Source organism: Triticum urartu, chromosome 2A, assembly GCF_056163025.1.
Source record: "Triticum urartu cultivar PI428250 chromosome 2A, HENAU_Tu73, whole genome shotgun sequence".
Classification (NCBI taxonomy): Eukaryota; Viridiplantae; Streptophyta; class Magnoliopsida; order Poales; family Poaceae; genus Triticum; species Triticum urartu.
The window spans coordinates 253,161,817-253,169,209 of NC_141874.1; positions in this window are offsets into that span (position 1 = coordinate 253,161,817).

The window sequence follows — 7,393 nt, forward strand, 5'->3', positions numbered from 1 at the left end:
AGCCTTCTCCAGAGTCTGAGTCCATCTTCGTGCCGGCTCCTCCCGAAGCAGTCGGATTCGACTCGGGGGCTGCAGCAGTCAGCCCGGGGACTTCGCCAAGCAGCTAGGGGACTGCAGGAGTCGCACCTGGCCTATGGACTTCACGACCAAGCTCAGGGGCTGAAGCAGTCGGTCCGGGGACTTCAGCAGCGCAGCATGAGGCAAGCGATTCCAACCCGCCGCCTCCCAGCCCAACCACCCTTGTACAAGTGGTCGTAGTGGTAGTAGAAGAAATTGAAGCACCTTCATTGGCAATGCCCATCCTCAAGTTTCTGGTAAACAGAGAGCTGCCGACCGATGAAATCTCGGCCCGACAAGTGCAGCGTGACTGGAGTCTTCAGATCCCTTGTTGCCAAGGCCTTCCGCCATGGTTTCTTTTGGCCGACTGCTCTGGAAGATGCCAAGGAGTTAGTCAAGCATTGCAACGAGTGTCAGAAGTTCAGTTCTCAATAGTATCTACCGGCGTCTGCACTCAAGACCATTCCCTTTCCTTGGCCCTTTGCTGTTTGGGGGTTGGACATGGTGGGACCATTCAAGACAGCACGCGGCGGCATAACCCATCTGCTTGTTGCCGTGGAAAAGTTTACCAAGTGGATTAAAGCCAGGCCAATCAAGAAGTTGAATGGTCCGACTGCTATGACCTTCATCACGGACACCACCACCCGGTATGGAGTACCACACAGAATCATCACCGACAATGGCACGAACTTTGGCAAGGGAGCCTTGGCCCGTTTCTGCGTGACGCAAGGCATCCAACTGGACTTAGCATTTGTTCCCCATCCGTAGTAAAACGACCAAGTCGAGCGATCAAATGACATCATCCTCTCCGGCATCAAGCCCTGAATGGTCGAGCCTTTGGAGCGGTCGGCCGGCTGCTGGATCAACGAGCTGCCAGCCATTCTTTGGAGCCTATGCACCACGCCCAACAAATCTACCAGCTTCACTAATTTCTTCCTTGTATATAGGGTCGAGGATGTCATACCAACGGGCATTGAGTTCGACTCACCTCGTGTCACCATGTACAAAGAGGCGGAAGCAAAGGAGGAACGAGAAGACGCTGTCGATCTGCTGGAAGAGGGCCGCTGTTGCCACATAGTCGGTCCGCCATCTACCAGCAGAGCCTATGCCGGTACCACAGTCGGAAGGTCAAGCCAAGAACTTTCCAAGAGGGAGACCTTGTGCTCCGGCTGATCCAGCAAATAGCCGGCTATCACAAGCTCTCGGCCCCATGGGAAGGCCCCTTCATTGACGTGCAGAAGCCTCGGGCACGCAAGAGAGTCGATTATGGCAAGGAATCAGAGCGCCCATGGAACGCAAATCTCCTCTAAAGATTTAACAGTTGATTCAGTATGTACCACGCTAGCTTTTGTATTAAGTACTAAGACATCGGGTCCCTCGAGGAGCACTTTGAGGCTCCCCTTTTTATCTATATGATAAGTTCAATGCCTATGAATATATCATTTCATCATTCTGCCTGGCACCAGGTTCGACCAGTCAGCCCAGGGGCTTGCCGCCTTGTACTATGTGAATGCTACCTGCAGTCGGACAAGTAGTGTGTAGGCACCTAAGACCTCTCTTGCCACAAGCCGCAGCTCCCAGAGCGACTGTCCAGCCGGCACGAGGTAAAGGCAGGAAACGATGCCCACACGAAAAATTGCTAAGGACTAAAAGCATTTTCATAGGCCAACTCGGCTCCTCGCCTCACTGACCGACTGCTAAGCAGCCGGCCGGCCGGTTTCTAACTTTACTTGCCACACTCTACCGACGGCTAAAGTACTTGCCTTCCCAAAGCGGCCAAGTACTTGACCCAACCACAGTTTGCAGAGCGGCTGTCCGACTGGCAAGACAACAGCCAAGGGAAGCCGGCAAAGGAAAAAGCCAAAAGAGTAAAAAGCAAGACAAGTCGGAAATCGGCAAAGAAAATTTATACAGCAAAAGGCCCTTGGCCGGCATTCATCGGAGTTTGAATACACCCCCCGCGGGTGGAACTACGGAAGTCTAGCAAATTTGTTCAAAGAGATTACGAAATAAGAAAGGAAAGATAACTTGGCCGCCTAGGCCAAAGGAGCAGCAGCCGGATCGGAGGTGTCGGCGGAGGTCGATGCTCCGGGTGGTGGAGAGGCTGCCTGGGTGGTCTCGGCCTGATTAACTCCAGTAGCAGTCGGCTCGTAAGTGTGCCGCCCATTGGCCGAAGCCTGGTCAGGCTAAGGCCGACCCTCGTCTTCACCATCCGGCGCGTTGACTTCGCCGTCCTCATCCTCCTCCTCCTCACCTTCGTCACTGGAGGCGATCTCCTCCACGGAGTCCTCACCGCCTACTAGGTCCAGCCCGAACCAGTTGGGCGACACCTCGGCGCCCGCTTCATCTAGCTCGGGGAGGAAGATGCCGGTGTCCATGTACTCGGCATTCGTCGCAGCCCGGTGATAAAGCTGGGGCGCCACCGTGTCCAACTCCTTGCCGGCCTCGGCGCGGAGAGTTTCCAGCTGGTCCAAGCTCAGCGCAGGGTACCACCCTTTGACGAACTCCAAGGCCCGCCATGCACCTGCCCAGGCACAGGAGCCCTTCCACGCCTCGATGTGGCCAACGGCCGCCTCCATCCAGCCGGAGGTTCGGCTGACGGTGCACAGAACAGGAGTACCCGGCCAGAGGGCAGCGACCAGCTGGGCCCCAGCGCACTTAAGACGACGGAGAGCCCGATGCGCCAGCTGGAGACGAGCCCGATGTGTTGGGCGCGATCGTGGCACCAGCATGCCTCCGCTGGTCAGAACGAGCTTCGACGGCTTGGCTAGCGGCAATGGAATAACCGGGGAAGTACTCTGCATAAGAAGAAAAAGAAATATGAAGCCACAAGCCGGCTCATACGACATGTCGGCCAGTGGAAGAAAGAGAGGGACAACCCACCATCGATCAAGTCCTCGATCTCTCCATAGCCGTCCGACAAGGCTTTCTCCTTCTCTGCCCACTTCAAGTGCTAAGTCTCGAATTCGGACTTAAGGGCATCCTCCACGTCCTTGAGATTCTGGAGCTCCGCCTTGTGCTTGTCCGCCTGGTCAGCCAGCTGCTTGGCCAGGCGGTCTCGCTCTTGCTCCACCTTGAGGCGCTCCTCCTCTTTGGCATGCAGCACGGTTTGAGGTTCGCCAATTTGCTGCAGCAAGGTGGCATTAGCTCCTGTAGAAGATAAGAGAGAGGAGAGGTTAGTAAATCAACAAGAAAAGGTAGTTGCCGGAAGATCCGACCCGACTGCTCAGCAGTCGGCCCGAATCTCGGGGGCTACACCCCGCGGGTGCGCTGGCGCTCCCCCGCAATAATAAAGAGAGGAGTGCTTACTCCGGCTATCGGCTAGCTCGGTGGTCCACCTGGCCAACTCCTGGACTTGAGTATTGAAGGCGGGCACGCGAAAGTTGTGGTAGTCCTACAAAAGAATCGACATAGGAAAAGAGAAGGTCGGCACTTGGAGCCTACATTTAAGTTCCGGACTGCGTGGTCAGAGCCAACCCGGAACTCGGGGGCTACACCTAGTGGGTGCGCTGGCGCGCCCCCATGGAAGATCGCAAAGATTGAAAGCAAAAAGGATAAGGGCCTCACACGGACGACAGCTCGCGACGCCAAGGACTTCTTCGTGTAGTCCTGGAGGGCGTCGCCCTGGGTTTCAAGCAGCGAACGAACTTCCTGAGAAGCCTTGTTCAAGACGCCCGTCCCGCCCCCAGGCGTCCACTCCCGCGGGACGGCGCTAGTGGCTTCCGCTTCCAAGGCCGACAAGGTCAAGGCTCTGACTTCCTGAGGCCGTGGCGCTGAAGTCACCCTCGTCACATGCCGATGTGTCAGAGTGCGGACAACGGGAGTCGCCCCCACCACCAGCTCGCTGCCTACTCAAGGCGCCGGTGGTGCATCAAGCCAACTGCCTAGAGCCTCGACAACCGGCGTCTGCTGGATCACCTCCGTCTCCGGGATGATGGTGTTGCCTCCCTCCCTCTCCATGACCAGCTGGTCGTCGCCGGCCGCTCCAAACAGCACCAAGTCCTCTGGCGCCGGCGGCATGGAGCTGAGTGGGATGTCCAGCTGTGGAGCCTATCCACCCGTGGCTTCCACTGCTTGCGGCTTGTCGGCCACATCCGCCTGGGCCTTGGTCGCCTCCTCCTCCCGGGCCTTGCTTGTGACATCGGCCTGGGCCTTGGCCGCTGCATCCGCCTCCTCCTACACTGCATTGGCAGCGTCCGCCCTCGCCTGCTCCGCCCTCTGTTTCTCCTCGCGCGCCTCCCACGCGTTCTTCTCCATCGCCTCCCGGAGGTCGGCGAGCGGGTCGATGCGGCGGGTGTTGGAAGAGCCCTCATCACCCCAACGATGGAGGTAGAAGTCGACTGCTCAAGAGAGAGCGGGGCTCTGTCCACGCATGACAAGGCAAACTCAGAAAGGTTTGCAAGAGAACACACAGAAAAAACAAAGGAAGGCACAAGGAAAGATGTACTCTTACGCGGACACTATCGACAGCTGCTTCGGGGCCCTCTGTTACTGGGCTGCTCTCGCGGCGGCCTCCTCCCACCTGGTCACTACGGCCAAGCCCTTGGGCTTCTTTGGCCGGCCGCCTTGCAGCTGCGCGCCTGCCCGATGCTTCGGTGCGCCTCCTGGTGCAGGCGGCGCTGCTGAGGAGCTCGCCCTGCCTTGTTGGTAACCGGTGGGTGGCGCGGCATGTGCTCCTCCTCGTCATCGTCCCTCCAATCCTCGAGACTGGAGCCTCCTCCTCCGGAGCCGCCTGCTCCATCGCCACCATCCGTGGCATCATCTGCCTCCATGGAGGCCGCCCCTAGATTAGGATCGTCCACAACACTCACCGACCGTTCCAACAGGTACTCCCGGCCCTACGCCAGGACGTCGGCGGCCGGCTGGGTCGTAAGAAGCTACAACATTGGCGATTGGTTAGTCGGCGAGGAAGAACCCGATGGACGAAGGAGAGAACAAGAGTCAGAAAACTTACCGTAGGCAGCCGGTGTGCGCGGGTATACGGCCGCTTGCTGAACCTCCACTTTGACTCTGAGAGTTTGAGGTTCGTGATCTCGTTCACCAGGCGGACCACCTTCGTGGCCGGCATCTCCTTGGTGCTCAGCCAGCACGGGTCTCGATGTCCGCTCTTCTGGCTGATCGGATGAGGCCGGCCTTGAAGAGGAAGAACACGATGCACCACGAAAGTGGTCAGCAGATCGGAGGCCTTGAGGCCCTCCGATTCCGTCCTCTCCTAGAGTCGGGTGATGGCGGGGGTGGAGGGGGCCGACAGGTGCTTCGGGTTGAAGGTCCAGTTGGTGCACGGCTCGGCTCGCGGGCCGGCTTCATAGGCCGGCAGGTTGACGAAGTCCATCGACGGGTTGACGTTCTTCACGTAGAAGTACAACTTCTGGCAGAGCTTGATGGATTGGGTCAAGGCGATGGGCGGGAAGCGGTTGCCGGCTTCTCGGCGCCGTACTGCGACAAAAGCACCGCACTGAGCTAGCTCGTACTTGGCGGAGACGCCAAGTTTCGTGTAGAAGAATTCTCCGCACAGCTCGAGAGTGGGGAGAACGCCAAGGTAGCCCTCGCATAGCGTGACGAAGGCTGACAGCAGCACCACTGTGTTCGGTGTGAGGTGGTGCGGCTGGAGGTTGTTGAACTGAAGAAAGGAACAAAGGAAGCCGCTCGTCGGCAGGCCAAAGCCCTAGAGGAAATGCGAGCGGAAGATGACACACTCACCTTCCTCCAGCGCCGGCGAGATCTCCTTCGCCGGCGGGACGTGCGTCTAGATGTAGCCCTCGCCGGGCAACCGCCGCGTGTTGCGGAGAAAAGTGATGTGGTCTTCAATGACATTGGAGCCATCCCGGTCGCCGGCTCGCTCTCGTGCCATGGAAGCTCGAGGCCGATGGAGCAACGACGCGGTGGAGAAGCTGGGGTTGGTGACGATGGGCCGCGGCAGCACTTCGGCGTATTGCGGGAGTGCGGCGGTGGCAGAAACAGAGAAAAGGAAGAGAAGAGCAAAGGGAGAGGATGGCGTTAGAGCCAGAGCCGCCCCCTCCTCCCCCTACTTATAGCCCTGGGCTGCGAAGCCGATGGGATGGGGCATGGGGATCGTAGGATTAACTGTGCCCATGACCCCACATTTACCGCGCAGTAACGGCGTGAAGTAATCGCGCCCCGGAATCCCAACCGTTTGCCTCAGCCGCAGCGGATCCGCGCGTGTGCCGAGGTTCGGTTGTTGTGGGCCCTGGCCTACCACGATGTCCCATCGCGCGTGTGGGTTGGCAGGCGGCTCGGCCGGCTGGTGACATGTGGCGTGTAGCTAGCTAGCTGGCGACAAGATTGGTGCCAGGCCGGCGCGCCACCCAGCTCCTGCCAAGGCGTTCCAAAAACCACCAGGCAGCCCGTTTGGTCGAGTCCGGCTCCTAGCAGTCGGTGTTCTGGAAGATGTACAAAGCAAGATCAATAAAGCACTCAGAATAGGAACCTGCCGAGGCTCCTCGCCTCTTTCAGCCGTGGCGCCCCACCAGCTTCGGGGACTACTATCGTAGTAATTAGCCACGGGTAGCCTCATCAGCTCCCCATGGCATTTCAAGACATCGGGGCCGGCTACGCCCCTCAAGAATCAAAGACCGAAGCGCCACCTTCTCTCAGCCGGCTGGTCCGAGTGGCCGGCTGCCATAATAGGGCAAGGCCCAGAGGGCGGCCTCAAAGTGGGCCGACTTCTAGCAGGCGGCCACTAGACAGGCCGGCCCTTAGCCGGCGTCCCTAAGCACCCTCAAAGTTTGCACCACATTACGATGATGAGACGGGGCAAGGCTACAGTGCTGTCGGCCACCCCCAAATCCAGGGCCAAGCGTGGCCAAAGTGCATCATACAGGACGGACGCCCCTGCCCGGCGTGACACTATTTTCATGCGGCTCCTGACATCACCCATGGAAGAGAAGGCCATACTCCCACTACGGACTATCGGTACGGCCCACAGGAGGTGGGCCCTACCTGCTTGCGAGGAGCCGGAGGGCGGCGAATCTAGACTAGTCGGCATGAGGAGATGCTGGCCCCTGACCAGGCAGCCCTCCTCTCCTAAAAATCAGTGCGGCATTAGTCAGAATAGATGGGGAATGGCTACAGTGATCGCACGCCAGGCGGCGGTACTGTAGCCACGCCTCCCCCGACAAAGCATGCATCATTACCAGCATCGCTACAGTGCTGAGCAGCCGGCCAGACCCGCAAGCGGTGGGCATGGCCTTTCGGTCAAGTACGAGACAACCAGTAGGGCCCACCAGGCGGCGGGACCCAGCGGCCGGCGGAGAAGCTGGCGACCGTAGACACTGACAGACGGGCCGACACCAAGCCAGATTACCTTTGTACCCCT